Genomic DNA, 17,672 nt, shown 5'->3' with positions numbered 1-17,672 from the left:
ATCTCACAAGTTGCGTCAGTAGAGTCTGAAGAGCAGGCCAAGAAAAAGCAATTTGCAGCGCTGATCCGATAAATTTCCATAGCGAGAAGCTGAGTGACATTCTTGGTAACCACAGCACTGTATACTTTCTATTCTCAGGACAGAGTTTGCCGTTTGAGTAATGACGCATTGTGAACACGGGGGATTCTCATCCAAATATCAGGCGAGATGGAGTCTCATTTGGGAACATTCGGGAGAGGATTTCCCATTCCAGCATTTTTCTCACAATCAAAGGAAACCTCCTGAAAACCATGGTCAGAACAGGGGAATAGGAACTGTTTTTAATGTAATTCTGGGACGATATCTCAGAGACAAAAAACCGAAAGCCTCGGACATAAGAAACTGTATAGGTGAATACAAAGTAATGTCGTAGTATCTTGAAACATTGTTTCGTTATCAGAAATGACAATTTTGGTTGTGATATTTGTCACAAAAAACACTTTTCCTGAGTACATGTATAAAGGATATGGTACGGATTCCAAAGTCTATATTATTGTGATGTAGTCAGTCCACATGGGGAAGACATCGATGTCCGGCGTTGGCTGAAGTAGGTGTGTATTGCTAGTGTGAAGGCCATATTTCAGAACACCGGTCCTACAGCTTTCTGCATATTAAAGAAGATAATTTACAGCGTGCGCTGTCATTGCAGAAAGTGGGTATCGTGTTTAGGAAATATTTTCAGTTTTGTAAATTTCGTAACTCATATTGTTTGACTATTTGGTACTGTTGTTACAATTACCACATAAGTGCTTTACCTCTGGAAAGTAACACGTCTCTCTTTGTCCCTTTTGATTTTAAATATTGCACTGAATGTACATTTTGTTTAAAGAGTTAATGTCATGAAAGTAAGAAGCTTTGTCTAATAGATTAATTTCCTGACCATTGTGTTTGATACTCACATTGCCAACAATTATCAGTAATGGTGTCTTGTTCAAACGTCTCTAATTTCATTGATTAATATAGAGGTAATTCAAAACAGTTTTCAAATTATTCGACATATCCCACTTGCTACTTAAAAGTTTTATAACATAGCCGTTTGGAGTCGCATTGCAGCTCACTGGATCTGATTATTACCTGCGTTGCCGCCAGCAGGCTGTATTTTTGTAATGACAAAAACTGCGTGATATATTTCAACACATTCCAGAGAAATGCAGTTGCACTGCAACTCCCAGATTATCCATTGTTGCACTGCAACTCCCAGATTATCCATTATTGCACATGTAAGGCAAGTGATTCATACAGCCATAAATGAACATTGTTTTGTGAATTTAGGGAACAGTGACTGTCTATTCAGATTACATGAAATAAAGAAAATAACTGGTTTGCGTTGGAAATGTAAATAATGAAATTGTGTATAAAGTTTATACAGTAACATAATTATCACATGTAGTAAGTCAGGTGCATAATTTTCATGAGAAATGCAGATAAAGTATAAAATTTTGCACATACGTACTTTCACATGTAGAAGCTTCCTATGTAATACAATTAATGGTTACATACAACCATTAGTGCACATAAAGATACATCATGTACACTGTCTGATTAAAGTGAAAAGGTCTCACTGAGATGCAGAAGTGAAAAAAAAGCCCTGGTTTGAAAAGTTAACACAGTTGAAAAGTTGCACTACACTAACAGAATAATGAAATTCGAAAATTATACTGAACATAAAAGTCTCTTTTGAAAAGTTACAACCTACTGGTTGGCTGTGAGCTGTAAGCTGCCCAGATGGTCCACTTACTTGAAGATCTCAGGCAGAGTAGTTGCTCACGATATGTGACTATAGCGGTACTTGTAGTGTCTCTTAGAGCCTCACATTGGTAGCACTGTTGATGATGCAAGAATAGCTGCAAGCTACATATCACTGTTATTCGGGGATACCAAGTGCGAAGCTTCATTGTTTCTGCACCCACTGTGACACAGTCATTTATTACACAGTACTAAAAATACAATTACTTCACTGTTCCAGAATGGTGGAATGGCCAAGTTGTCATGAAGCATATGTCAAGACAGGTCGGTGATTTACCAGAAGAGTCCATGGACAGTGGTCAATATAATCACAACATATACAGAAGTCCAAGGACGTTCCTGTAGGAAGTCCGGATCTGATGAGGCAGCTGAATGGTTGTGTAGATCTGTAGACAAGTTGTTGGCAAGGTTCAAGCTCGCAGCCGTCTTGATTCGAGGAGCCTATGGAAGAAGAGCAGGTAGCATCATTTTATCGACCTATGTAATTTGGTGTGAGCACTGCGTAGCATTCAGACCAGGTGGCTAGCTCGACCTGGTGCTAACTAGTATAAACGTCTGCGTGATACTGATATCCAATCCGGGTTTGCCGTTTAACTCTGAGTTGGATACACCACATGTTAATCTGTGTACCCTGTGGTGTGCGGCGAGGATGTAGTTCTGAGTGGAATGTTGTCCTGCCCTTAATTTCCTGTTGATGCCATCCACTGACACAATCCACAGTGGTCGACGTCGACCTCTGCTATAAAAAGGTAGCTCTGAAAAGCAAGTGTTCTGGTTGTTTTCCTTTAATGCGGGTAGGACGTCAAAATTTTTTCGAAAATATGCCTATTTTGTAGCGCACATCTTTCTGCATAGTTTAATGAATAAAACATATGTATTTGAGAGATTATAAGGCGCGTTATTTGGTCTTAAGTGTACCAAGATGAAGTGCCACACCCCTTTGCACAGCATACGTATTTCGCCCTGTAGAATTCGAATGTTTAAATTTGCACCAGGGATTGTCATACGTCAAACAAAGAACTATTGATATTGATACTCTCTCTGCTGCTATTGACATGCATTGTTTTGATCACTGATTTTGTTTGTGTCTGTTTTGAAAGGCTTGCAATGTAGTGTTGTGAATTTCGAAACGATTTTCATTTGGCTTGGCAATAAGAGGGAACACAGGGGACTTGAAAAATATGAAGCAAGCAGTTTGGGACTTATACTTCCACAAAATGTCCACAGATAATAACCCTGTCCACAACTTGCGCCCAAAAGGAAGTGAATCTCGTGTGGCTACCAAAGAATTGCTGGTGGTGAAGAATAACATCACAAGAATTCTCTACCAGCTGCTGTAATGTAAGCCATCAAACCTACAATCAGGGACCTTGCAAATGGAAACTTATTGAAGAAATGTCTTCATGACAGTACCCAAAACCCAAATGAAAGTTTAAACCAAAGTGTATGTGAAAGATTTCTTTGGGAAGAAATTCACTTGCTATTGGTGTTTGTGATGCTGCTTCATGTTTTAATGATGGTGAGCAAAGCAAAGAACGTGTTTTAGAGAAAACGGGAATTAAGCCTGGAGTGAACGACAGAGCGCGTGTAGTGAAAGCAGATAAATCATTTTTGGAGGTGATAAAATCAAAAATAGTACATCATAGGAATGTGAAAAGAAAGAAAACTGATTTAGAAAATGAAAAAGAACGAGCTTATGGTACTCGACAGTTCTAAAAGAATGCCAAATACAAGCAGAAACTTTAACGGCCATTTCCTGCAAAACACATATTTCTGTCCTTAGGTACATGTAACATCCAAAATAAATATCCTATTACTTTCAAACATTTATTGCTTATTAAACACAAACTCCTTAATGCAAAACTCTAGAATTTTCCAAATTTAATAAAAAACTGTGATAAAAATTGAGATAATTAACTATAAAATTTGAGTTTTTTCTAAACGTGATGTTTAAAACGTAACAGCTCATTCATTTCTTCATAAATTAAATAAATTCTAGTCTTTCATACACTTGTAAGTATGGTTTGTATGCTGTGCAAAATTCATCGAAGAATTTCTCTTACTTATGAAGAAAAGTGTACCCATAGCAACAAATGCAGGCAATAGTAAGTGAAAAAAGATGAAATTTCACAAGTACAAAAATTATTTTGCTATGTTTTTGAACTTCCACTGCTATGAGTGTGAACCCTGAATCCTTCCTGGTCATGCTGACAAAGTTTTACAAATTTATTTGTAAAAGTATAGACAGTGTAAATTAAAATGTCCTGTGGTGCCTCTGCTGCTCCAAGTTGGCCCGTTTGACGTCTTACCCTCCTTAATCCAGAAACATTCTTGAGACACTGGCACATGAACAGTGAACAACCACTTCGTAATGTAGTGTACAATATGTCAGGTTCACATGATGTGACCACCATCGAAAGCATTGGTATCACATGTCTTGCCCACCGTATCCTCCACTGAGCCGACGTGAAGCACAAAGTCCATCATGATTTTTACGTCGTGAAGACAGAAGCATACTATCTCCAACACAGTAGCTATCTCACAACTGCAAAGATATTTTTTGAGTTATGTCCGTCGTACGATAAAACTTACCCAATCAATGTCAAAGTGGTCCCATACTCAGGGTAGCAATGCAAATGCAGATCTTGCATTGCCATTCAAGGCTCTAGTTAAGGTGGTTTGCCGTTGCTTTCCTCCGACCTGTTAGGAAGCGTCATGTGTTTATCAGTGTCGTGTAGATAACATAATGAGTTCTTCTGCGGCGTCATGTCTGGTTTGTGTTGTTATGGGTGGAAGCAAGGCAAAGCGAGAAATCTGGTGCTAGCATGTAGCCTACTAATAATACCACCAAAGAGCGTGCCGAGCTTAATGTCGTCATCTGATGGGCGCACCACCACAAACCCTCACTCCATGAGACAGTGCAGAGAGATTAAGAATTTAATCCAGAACATTGGCGCAAAGAGTGGTGATACGACCTTTAACGCCATCACCATGCCTCTCCCAGCCAGCCAAAGTGAAAATTTACCACCGGCCGCTGTGGCCGAGCGGTTCTAAGCGCTTCAGTTCAGAATCGCACTGCTGCTACGGTCGCAGGTTCGGATCCAGCCTCGGGCATGGATGTGTGTGATGTCCTTAGAGTCGTTAGGTTTAAGTAGTTCTAAGTTTAGGGGACTGATGACCTCCGATGTTAAATCCCATAGTGCTTAGAGCCATCTGATTTTGAAAATTTGCCACTAACATGATTGGAACCGGCTTACCTCTGAGTCGAACGTCACTGCACAAGCACGCATTAGCAAACTCGGAGGCGGGACGCCGAAAGTGCAGATCGAGCATATATAAGATATAAGAACACAGATCTGGTAAATAACTTACATTTGAAACATGCAGGACATCATCGATACAGCGTGTCATATCCTGCACGATAATGAAGCATGTAGAGCATTGTGTGCTCATGTCTGTGGTCTTCATAGAAGATGCTACCGTTCATGCAAGCCATTTTAATGCAGCTAATATCTGAGAAGTGTGAAAACTTTCGAGAACAGCTCAAACATACCCTGTGAGACCCAGAGTAAATACCACTATAACCGACATAGACTGACAAAAAAAATATTAGTGAACCCTTTTAGAGGTTTCAGATTCAATCAAGATTTATTGTTACAACAATACATAAGGAGTACATGAAATGATTACATTTACAGATCAATAGCACAAGCGGTTCTGAGGTATAAGTATCGACCCATGCCAGAACACCCATTTTAGTACGTACTGTAGGCACTAACTCTAGCGTCCTGTCGTTTGCAGTATTAGCCAATACTGTCCAGCAATACGTTGTGCCACGCCTACTCGACCTCTTCACATAGTTCTGTAAGAATTGTCGGGCTAGTCGCAAGAGTTCCTACCCGTCCCATTGTATTCCACAGTTGCTCGTGTTGCCCAGAGAAGTTGCTGCACGTCTTGCAGAGTACGTTGAGTTACACAGGCAGTGTGTGCACGGGCATTATCCTGTTGGAACAACTTAATAGCTTCTTGTTGCAAGGATGGCAGAAGAACAGGTCTAACAACATTCTGCACGAATCTGGTACTGGTCCAGAAACACCAAATGTGAATGAGAGCTAGCGATCGCACCATAAGAGCGCTCACCAGATCTAGACTAGTGGCCATTAAAATTGCTACACCAAGAAGAAATGCAGATGATAAACGGGTATTCATTGCACAAATAAATTATACTAGAACTGACATGTGATTACATTTTCACGTAATTTGAGTGCACAGATCCTCAGAAATCAGTACCCAGAACTACCACCTCTGGCCGAATAACGGCCTTGATACGGCTGGGTATTGAGTCCGAAGTTGGCTAGTGTACAGGTACAGCTGCCCATGCAGCTTCAACAAGATACCACAGTTCATCAAGAGTAGTGACTGGCGTATTGTGACGAGCCAGTTGCTCGGCCACCATTGACAAGACGTTTTCAATTAGTGAGAGATCTGGAGAATGTGCTGGCCAGGGCAGCAGTCGAACATTTTCTGTATCCAGAAAGGCCAGTACAGGACCTGCAACATGCGGTCGTGCATTATCCTGCTGAAATGTAGGGTTTCGCAGGGATCGAATAAAGGGTAGAGCCACGGGTCGTAACACATCTGAAATGTAAGGTCCACTGTTCAAAGTGCCGTCAGTGCGAGCAAGAGGTGACCGAGACGTGTAACCAATGGCACCCCATACCATCACGCCGGGTGATACGCCAGTATGGCGATGATGAATACATGCTTCTAATGTGCGTTCACCGCGATGTCGCCAAACACGGATGCGACCATCATGATGCTGTAAATAGAATCTGGATTCATCCGAAAAAATGACGTTTTACCATTCGTACACCCAGGTTCGTCGTTGAGTACACCATCGCAGGCGCTCCTGTCTGTGATGCAGCGTCAAAGGTAACCGCAGAGATGGTCTCCGAATTGATAGTCCATGCTGCTGCAAACGTCGTCGAACTGTTCGTGCAGATGGTTCTTGTCTTGGAAACGTCCCCATCTGTTGACTCAGGGATCGAGACGTGGTTGCACGATCCGTTACATCCATGCGGATGAGATCTCTGTCATCTCGACTGCTAGTGGTGCGAGGCCTTGGGATCCAGCACGGCGTTCCGTACCACCCTCCTGAACCCACCTATTCCATATTCTGCTAACAGTCATTGGATCTCGACCAACGCGAGCAGCAATGTCGCGATACGATAAACGGCAATCGCGATAGGCTACAATCCGAGCTTTATCGAAGTCGGAAACGTGATGGTACGCATTTCTCCTCCTTACACGAGGCGTGACAACAACGTTTCACCAGGCAACGCCGGTCAACTGCTGTATGTGTATGAGAAATCGGTTGGAAACTTTCCTCATGTCAGCACGTTGTAGGTGTCGCCACCGGCGCCAACCTTGTGTGAATTCTCTGAAAAGGTAATCATTTGCGTATCACAGCATCTTCTTCCTGTTGGTTGAATTTCGCGTCTGTAGCACATCATCTTCGTGGTGTAGCAATTTTAATGGCCAGTAGTTTTCATTGTGCCCGCAAACGTGAGGGTAGAGTCCACTTTCATCGCTGAAGACCACGGCGTGCCGTTCCAACTTCCAAGTGATCTTATGATGGCACCGATCGATCCGGGCACGTCAAAATTGTGGCGTCAGTGGAAGCCGGGCTAGAGGTATGCGTGCCTGTAGTCTCACTGCTATTAAACAGTTCTCAACAGTTCATATTGACACGTCTGGGCTCTCAAGCTCTCTTATCTGCGCTGCCTTACAATAGGACGATCCTAGCAGACGTCTGGTGCGTGGACGTCCACAATTTCGTCTACGGGTGTGAGAATGTTCACGTTACCATTGATACAGGCATTGTCGCACAACTGGCGCAGCGCGTCCAACCCTTGTGACAGTTCTGCGAATGGACCATCTCGCCACTCGGAAGTCTACAATTTGATACCTTTGAAACCCACTAATTTTGCTGTAGGATGCACGAATGCCTCTCCGTGGCGTGGTAACCTGCTTGCTTCACACGTTTGAACCACACTGAGCTTTCCGGCTGTGAGCATTCATCATTAAAGGGTAGACACAGATGGCGTGCTGGTAGCTGTGCCACTACGCTATTTGTTGCCGGACGGCGCTGAAACCATTATCACTGCATCTACTATCCCCCATGTGCCGTAATCGGATAAAAATCGACGTCGTCTTTCTAGGTGTACTAATTTTTTTCTGGCCGTATGTTTTGAGATGCTGCTTGATCCTCTATGCCGTAAGTAGTGTGAAGCGCACTTTGAATGTATCTTGATAGCTAAAAGAGCCACGCGCACTTTGAGTAAGAAAATGCTATCTGACACTGATATCAACGTAAAAGATTGGGTCGCCACCAACTCTAGCCACACGACAAATAAGAGGTTGCGATGAGTCGGAAAATTACTTAATTTATTCATAAGAAAAACTCACAAAAGAACATTCATTGTAAAGTCACTGATAGAGAATGGAATGTGATTATTAATATGATCCACATATTGTTCCCGTGAATCAAATACCGAATAAAGTAAAGAGTGCGCGAACACTGTGCATAAGTGCAGCTTGCAACAACATTCCTGGAAACAAGATCTATTCCAGAGCATTTGTTTTAAATAAAAAAATGACACTAATTACTGGACCTGTGCACATGGAAACGCAATGGATGGGCTAACAAGGACAACTGCAAGGTAAATGGCGTAGCAACGGAGACGTAACATCGGTACACTGGATAAGATTGGAGGCAAAATTATTTACTCCTTAGAACATTGATGTAATGCATCTATAGACTGTTGTTGCCTGGTAACTAAGTACAATTGCTTGTGACAGACTCGTGTGCCCATGTGGTTCGCGGAGACACAATCATTACGTACCGCGGCCAAATTTTAGTAACATCGAACAACGCAGCCGCGAACAATTAACATTTTACAGAGAACACATTTGAATAGACTAAGGATAGTGGCAGAGGGCCAACAAACTAATATTAACCCTTGTGGATGGTTTCCACCGGACAAAGTAATGGCTTCAAATAGCTCTGAGCACTATGGGACTCAACTGCTGAGGTCATAAGTCCCCTAGAACTTAGAACTACTTAAACCTAACTAACCGAAGGACAACACACACATCCATGCCCGAGGCAGGATTCGAACCTGCGACCGTACCGGTCGCGCGGTTCCAGACTGTAGCGCCAGAACCGCTCGGCCACCAGCGGCCGGCACAAAACAATGACACAAAGAAAATTCACGAAGAAAAAAAATTACCGAGATTCGGAAAAGATTAGAATGCACACACACGCATTTGCAGGCACACCAATATTGACACTGAACCGAGGGCGCTTCAGCATATGCAACACCTTTGAGCTACGTTCTTCTTACGGATCAAAGTCAAGTCTGCATTAGGAATCAAACTGAAAGTCTGCAAGAGCCTTGCATTCCTTGCTGCGACCCAGCAAATCAATCTTTATAAGATGAAATGCGAGACCAAAAGCTAAAAGCTCCCCTCTTGCTATGAGACAACGCGCCACGCTGTTAAGTCAACTCACGCTTCTTCGAAGAGACTTCAGCTGCAGACCTTCGGCGAGCTGGAAGCAGACTGCCCGTCTCACACACTCCAACGTCTCCCACGCGACCCCGTGGCCAGGAAAACCCAGAGATGAGGCTTCCGCGACCAACTTAACAAAAGTAGTTTTCACACAAGGGGAGCAAACCTCTTTGCCTACCTGAAAACTGCAAGGGTTGGCCATTCTGTACGCTGATTCTCTGCAGTAGACTAAACCACCAACTAGCAAAATGAAACAAACCCACATTCATTCACTCACGCATGCCAGAGAGTTCTTTATCACTGGAAAGCAAATAAAATGAAAATGAAAGGGGACCACAAAATGGTTCAAATGGCTCTGAGCACTATGGGACTTAACATCTGTGGTCATCACTCCCCTAGAACTTAGAACTACCTAAACCTAACTAGCCTAAGGACATCACACACATCCATGCCCGAGGCAGGATTCGAACCTGCGACCGTAGCGGTCACGCGGTTCCAGACTGAAGCGCCTAGAACCGCACGGCCACACCGGCCGGCAAAGGGGATCACAGGACCCTTTCAATGCGAGATACCTGTCTTCGTTATTTGTTCATTATTTTTTCGTTTGTTCGTTGTTTGTGACGAAAAAAACACAAGTAAAATGTAAAACATTCATACTCTACAGTGCGTTCAGTGGAAGAAAAGTGCAACAGTTTCAGTCTAAAGTCACAGACGGCGAGAGACGGAGGATTACTACACCAACAAGGTATTTCCTTCATCCTTTACTGATAAATGATATTACTTCGTTTAAACCCGACTGTCTGTTGTCGTGTGGGCTACAGCTGTCCACCTCAACTGGGAGTGTGACAAAGCTTTCCAATTACGATGCAGTTTCAGCATTGAGTAGCTGATGGAGTTAGCACCATTATTTCCTAGTTTAAACACTGAAAGCGAAGTGTACTGGTTTCCACAGCAGAGGCTGTTGCAGGCCACCAGAGGTCCTCCTGCAGTGATCCACTATCCCTATCGCGTCCACAGCGCGCGTTTCACCTGCGGGTTGTCCCACGTGTCGGCAGAGCTGACAGCCACGTCCTGACACCGGGCGGCCTCTTTTACCTTCTTATCTCTGCTGAGACATCCTCCCGGTTCCTGAGAGAGTTCGTTTCTGTGTGTAAGTGGATCCTGTCCACTTGCATGTTGCCGTCCAGCGGCTGTGCGGGGAACGCCCTACCTGCCTACTAAGCGAGGTGGCGCAGTGGTTAATACGCTGGGCTTGAATTAATCTATATCCGCACTCCGCAAGCCACCATACCTTGCGTGACGGCCGGTACTTTTTACACTTGCCTTAACTGTTCCATGGCGCATGGAAAGAAACACAGCCGGTGATTCGGTTTGAAGAGTGGACTCTCAAAATTTTGAAAGCAGAGCTTTACACAATCCACTTCTATTGGAATGTGTTGCGCATTTCTGTAACAAACGTATGACACGGAGTCATCTCTCTCTTTCTCTCTCTCTCTCTCTCTCTCTCTCTCTCTCTCTCTCTCTCCTTCCCTCTGGTAGTCTACATCTTCACTCCGTAAGTCACCGTCAGGTGGGTACATATGATACCTTGTAACGTCCCCCTACCCTTCTATCAACAATGTTAGAAATATATGACCGTGTAAGCATGTGCCTAAACAATTGGAATAAAATTTTGAAAAGGCTATCGTTCCGAAGATTCAATATAAAGTCGATAAATGAGGGGGAGGTTAACAACTAGATGCCTTCTAGGACAACTTATTCCACCTACTTAATTACTGTAAAATGTAGTATGGTTGTTCGAAAGGTTTGTGCTATCATTCACGTATTGTGCCAACGAGAAGGGGTACCACGTGGCTAGGAACAGAATAATGAGAGTTACTGAAATAATTGTAACTAAAAGAAATACGGTCGCCAGCCCAATTGGGCAAAATTTCTGTTCGGTAGGTGAATTAATGAGCCGAACAGTCATGTCAAGAATTACTCGAACACGCGCGGCTGCACGCACGTTAGAAAAAACAATTGAAACATTTACGCAATAAAGCGAGAAGGAAAATAGTTTGCACTCGAAATATCACTAACTAATAGAGCTGAAATTTCGAAAACATACAAGATAACACTTAGATTAATGGTTACTTACTGTTGTAAATGACAATGGCACTACCTCACAATAACGTCTACTATTTTCATATGAACTTTGGAAAATGGCAAAAAATAATTGAAAGAAACTCTATTGACTTCTGAAGAGGGAAGTAGAAATTGATAATTACTGTATCAAAAGGTAATTATTATACTTTAGCACGACTGCAAGTCAAAATGTGAACCAGAACTTTACTAACAACAAATTACAATAATGACTGATATTTGCACTCACTCATTAATTCTAGTTAGTGCTTTTCACCGAGCGAGGTGGCGCAGTGGTTAGCACACTGGACTCGCATTCGGGAGGACGACGGTGAATCCCGTCTCCGGCCATCCTGATTTAGGTTTTCCTTGATTTCCCTAAATCGCTTCAAGCAAATGCCGGGATGGTTCCTTTGAAAGGGCACGGCCGATTTCCTTCCCCATCCTTCCCTCACCCGAGCTTGCGCTCCGTCTCTAATGACCTCGTTGTCGACGGGACGTTAAACACTAATCTCCTCCTCCTCTTTAGTGCTTTTCTTCATAGTGCCAGGAATCATTTTTATTTGTTATTAATTGATTTACCATTTGCAACAATTAGATCGCCTCAGATGAAAGTTCAAATTTAAAGTTAGTGGGACTGAAATTACTGAATGCTTTAAGTTCAACTCTTTAATCTAACTGAATCATTTAGTTCATAAGCAAAATTAACTGGCACTGCAATTTTCAATTTTCATAAACGGTACTCGGATTATTGTAACAATTGGACCGGACAGGAACCTACTTGGTGAATGATTTTATGAGAAAGACGGGTAAACAGTTTTGATGAAACTATGGAAATTATTCACTCGCAAAACACCACAAAGCTGAGTAACGCCGGTACAAAACTAGTTGACAATAAGCTGTGATGCAGCAATCTTACTTCAGTCCATTCTCGCCGTGACCAAGTTGCTGACGACGATACTTCTGCTGGCTCCTTTCCATGATAATTAGAGAGCACGGGAGTTATTGGCAATGATATTGGCGTGGCGGGTTCATGTTGCTGCAGCCAATATTTCCACCGCCCACGCTCATCACTTGCCACGTGCCGCTAAACAATCACTCATCCAGTACAGTGCACGACATCCATGCGTCCGCACTTCACCAAATCTTACGCCAGGGTCCTCTCTCTGTGTAGCGCGCGCTCTGACGTAAACCTCCCGCCCGCGTCCAGAGGCGCCGCTACTCCAACGATACTTATTCGTTGACAAAAACCTAACGTTTCCCTAACATTCCCTCAGCGATTACTCAGCAATATTTACACAATATACATAAAAGATAAAAGCAAGTATATGTACAATAATCAATGGTCAAAGAGCACATCGGCATGAAAGTGTTACAACCTCTAGCTTTACCTCCCTTCCCTCTTCTATTTGCCAATAGTCCGTGGGGAGAACAGCTGTAGGGTAAGCCTCAATAAGAGCACTAATTTGATTTTCTCGTCCTGGCCATTTCGCGAGATGCACCTAGGAGGAAGCAATGCACTGTCAAACTCTTCTAGCAGCTTCCTGTGCTGTAAAACGGCCCTCTTGTAGCATCTTTCACTGGAGTTTCTTGAGTCATCTCCCTAACGCACTCATACCGATTAAGCGATCCCTTAACGAAATGTGCAGCTGTTCAACTGATCCACTCTATCTCTTCTATTAATCCAACTTGGTAAGATGTCCAGACCGACGAGTAATATCCAAAATTCGATGGAACAAGATTTTTTCAAGCCACTTCGAATCTCATCTCCCTTTCTCTCAAAGAACCTCAGTCTGGTATATATTTTTCCTAAAATTAGTGTTATTTAATCTTTCTATTCAAAATATAGCATTGTCTCCTCTGTGGTTACAAAAAATACTGTTTTCACTTGGGGAAAAACGTATTTCTGATACGTAAATGCTGCAGGGCGTTAATCAGCTTTCCCCAGACATTTCTCACTCTTCACTACTTGGTATGCATTGATATAACTGTAGTATTTCAGCGTATATTTTAGCCGCATAAGTCGCGTTTTGTACCCTATAAGAACAAATTCAGGTTCCAAAGGAAGAAAGCAAAGAAGTATAGAAGTGTTTTGGGGGCAAGTGTGGATCAGTAAATTAACGCAACAAAAATTCAGTTCGGACAGTTACTGGAAAGGAAATCGCTTCTAGTTCCAACTAATTAATCGTCCTGGAACTCCCATGAAGCAATTTAGGAAAGCAATGGAAAACGTAAATCAGGGTGGCAAACGGGGATATGGACCATGAACCGAGAGGAGTGGCGCAGTGCCTGTGATACAAGATTGGGATTCGGGAGGAGCAGAGTTCAAATCCCTATAGAACCATTCACTTCTAGGGTTTCTGTGGTTTGTGACATTTCAATACGACTCACTTACGCCATCTTTTGGTAGAGCGTCAATCGGCTGGAAATCAACTAATCGCAGAAATCAACGTCATAATGTATAGTGTTCCAGATACTCACTCTGTCTATTTTACAAGTACGCAGCATGAAATAAAATTGGTTACGTTCACTGCAGGCTAAGAGTCCTCTGTAAATGAAACGATAGCTGTATTATTCTTTAGTAACCAAAATTGGACTTACGACGCCAGTCCTACAGTTTTTTGGAGGAATGAACATGTATGGAGTGTGAACTTGCACGGAAGTGAAACGTGGCCGATTAGCAGTTCAGACCAGAGGAGAAAAGAGCCTTTTGAAATCTAGTGCCACAGAAGTATGTTGAGAATTACATGGGTAGTTCGAACAAATAATGAAGAGGTACTGAATCACATTGGGGAGAAAAAATTATAGCTCAATTTTGCAAGAAGTCTGGTGCTATTTTCTACATCAAAAGATACGCAAACTACTAGGTGATCCATTTAAATAAAATTTGACAAACGGAGTGATTATGTAAATTAAAATTTGAAGTCACTGTGTATGGTCCTTACGGTACACATACATATTTCAGCACTCAGATTCTACCTCGTACGCAAGGAGAATAGATGAAACAGGTTGACTAATGTGGTACCTTTGAATTTGAGCGCAACGAAGACAGTGGTCAATCATTTATGTTCGGCATGGTGCGGCAGAAATTGGTTAGCGGGTAACATTTATTGTACAGGATTCTACCAACCGACACTTTGCCGGGGATAACACAAACTACTAGAAAGGACTAACACGCGCTTCAAACGCATTTGGGGAAGGTAGAGGTACAAGAGTCTACTGAAAGTCTCAATATGCGACACTGATAAGATGAATGAAAGGGACGGAGGAAAAAGTGCTAACCCACAAGAACGTATTTAGAGATACTGGGTGTTCTATGTTTTATTACATTCAAAGGCAAAAACATAAATACAATAAAACAAAACAGTTTATATAGAAGACAGTACTTTCTAGCCTTACACATTAAATTACTTGTTAACAGCATGTAATGCACTCGAATAGACATGGAAGAGCCAAAGAAACTGGTACACCTGCCTAATATAGTGTAGGGCACCCTCGAGCACGCAGAAGTGCCGCAACACGACGTGGCATGGACTCGTCTAATGTTTGAAGTAGTGCTGGAGGGAATTGACACCATGAGTCCTACAAGGCTGTCCGTAAATCCGTAAGAGTACAAGAGAGCGGAGATCTCTTCTGAACAACAGGTTGCAAAGCATCCCACATACGCTCAATAATGTTCATGTCCGGGGAGTTTGGTGGCCAGTGGAAGTGTTTAAACTCAGGAGGATGTTCCTGGAGCCATTCTGTAGCAATTCTGGACGTGTGGGGTGTCGTATTGTTCTGCTAAAATTGTCCAAGTCCGTCGGAATCCACAACGAACATGAATTGATGATGCAGGTGATCAGACAGGATACTTACGTACGTGTCACTTCTCACAGTCTTATCTAGACGTATCAAGGATCCCGTATCACTCCAACTGCTCACGCCCCACATCATTACAGACCCTCCACCAGTTTGAACAGTCCGCTGCTGAATGTCCATGGATTCATCAGGTCGTCTCCACACCCGTACACGTCCATCTGCTCGATACAATTTAAAGCGAGACTCCCCCGACCAGGCAACATGTTTCTAGTCATCACCAGCCCGATGTCGGTGTTGATGGGCCCAGGCGAGGCGTAAAGATTTGCGTTGTGCAGTCATCAAGGGTACACGAATGGGCCTTTGGCTCCGAAAGCCCATATCGCTGATGTTTCGTTGAATGGTTCACACGCTGACACTTGCTCATAGCAAACATTGAAATCAGCAGAAATCTGCGGAAAGGTTGCACTTCTGTCACGTTGAACGATCCTCTTCAGTCGTCGTTGGTCCCGTTTTGGCAGGATTTTTTTCCGGCCGCAGCAATGTCGGAGATTTAGTGTTTTGCCAGATTCCTGATATTCAAGGTACTCTCATGAAATGGTCGTACGGGAAATTCCCCACTTCATCGCTACCTCAGAGATACTGTGTCCCATCGCTCGTGTGCCGACCATAACACCACGTTCAAACTCACTTAAATCATGATAACTTGTCATTGAAGGAGCAGTAACCGATCAAACAACCGCGTCAGACACGTCTTGTCTTATTTAGGCGATGCCGACCACAGCGCCGTATTCTGCCTGTTTATATATCTCTGCCCGCCGCTGTGACCGAGCGGTTCCAGGCGCTTCAGTCCGGAACCGCGCTGCTGCTACGATCGCAGGTTCGAATCCTGCCTCGGGCATGTATGTGTGTGATGTCCTTAGGTTAAGTAGGTTTAAGTAGTTCTACGTTCTAGGGGACTGATGACCTCAGATATTGAGTCCCATAGTGCTTAGAGTCATTTGAACCATTTATATATTTCTATACTCCCAAAGGCCGCAGTTGTAATACCGGTTCCCGTCAGATCAACGAAGTTTAGCGCGGTCGCGCTGGGCTAGCACTTGGATGGGTGACCATACGGTCTGCCGAGCGCTGTTGGCAAGCGGGGTGCGCTCAGCCCTTGCGAGGCAAACTGAGGAGCTACCTGATTGAGAAGTAGCAGCTCCGGTCTCGAAAACTGACGTACGGCCGGGAGAGCGGTGTGCTGACCACATGCTTCTCTATCTCCGCATCCAGTGACGTCTGTTGGCTGAGGGTGACACGGCGGTTGTTCGGTACCGTTGGACCTTCATGGCTTGTTCGGTAGGAGTTTAGTTTATAGTTTTAATATAGCTCTGTATTTGAATACGCCTCCCTATACCAGTTTCTTTGGCGCTTCAGTGTACAGCAGATACGGTGATGAAACTAGTCCTTACCAAATCACCGACTCCTTCAAATAACTTTTTTATAGTAATGTAGGCCTGGGAAAACATACAAAGAAGGTACGAACGTATTGCACACACACTAACTGCGCTGATTCAACACAAGCCGACATAGCCCAGCGGTGAATTCGAACTGAAAATTATTTCAGACCATGACATCATTCCTGGATCTTCACGTGGCACGATGCACATGGACTTTCAGACAATGCAAGCTTTCCGAAATGAGCCAGATCATCCCTTCATTTGTAATACAATGACGAGTGAAATCCTTTCTATGCCAGTCGGAGGGAAAGTATCACAAAACTGAACAATTAAATCGGCAATCTACATTGCACAAAAAATGAAAGTATCACTTTTTCGGAAACCGTAATTATCTCCCATTTCGATGCACGTTTGAAATTTGGATGAAAGGTGCCTACAAACTTCCTCTGCAAAGTTGATAAAGCGTGGCGCCCCGCATCGTCACCCTTGCGGTCGGCGACTCTTCGCACAGCGAAATATCGACACATACGAAGAAAAAGCCACACCTCAGAAAATAATGTGTAAGCTGGGTTAATGATGTCACATTGGCACCAAATTTCACCGAAATTCTGACCAATGCCATCCTGGGCGTGTCACACGACGGGAAGATCGACACAGTCCTTCTTACACACATTTCATCCTTTCTTTTGACGTCTTTGCGATAGAGGTTGAACCGCGCGACCAGCGTTGAAAGTACCCAGTTCCTTATGGGTCGCCAACGAAAATATTTCAGACACAATGCCGCTCATAATAGACACGAACTGGCCTCACGAGGTGGCATAAAGGGCGTCAATAAGATCATCCCTTCCTTGAGGTGCTGATTCTCACACATTTCGTGGTCGCAAACGACAGTTCGCGCTGCAATGAGCAGCAGGAAGATGTTGATAACCTTTGACACTTTTGACACTCTCGGAT

Source organism: Schistocerca americana, chromosome 1 (assembly GCF_021461395.2).
Source record: "Schistocerca americana isolate TAMUIC-IGC-003095 chromosome 1, iqSchAmer2.1, whole genome shotgun sequence".
Lineage (NCBI taxonomy): Eukaryota > Metazoa > Arthropoda > Insecta > Orthoptera > Acrididae > Schistocerca > Schistocerca americana.
The sequence above is the reverse complement of the archived record's forward strand: the minus strand, read 5'-3'. Positions refer to the sequence as shown.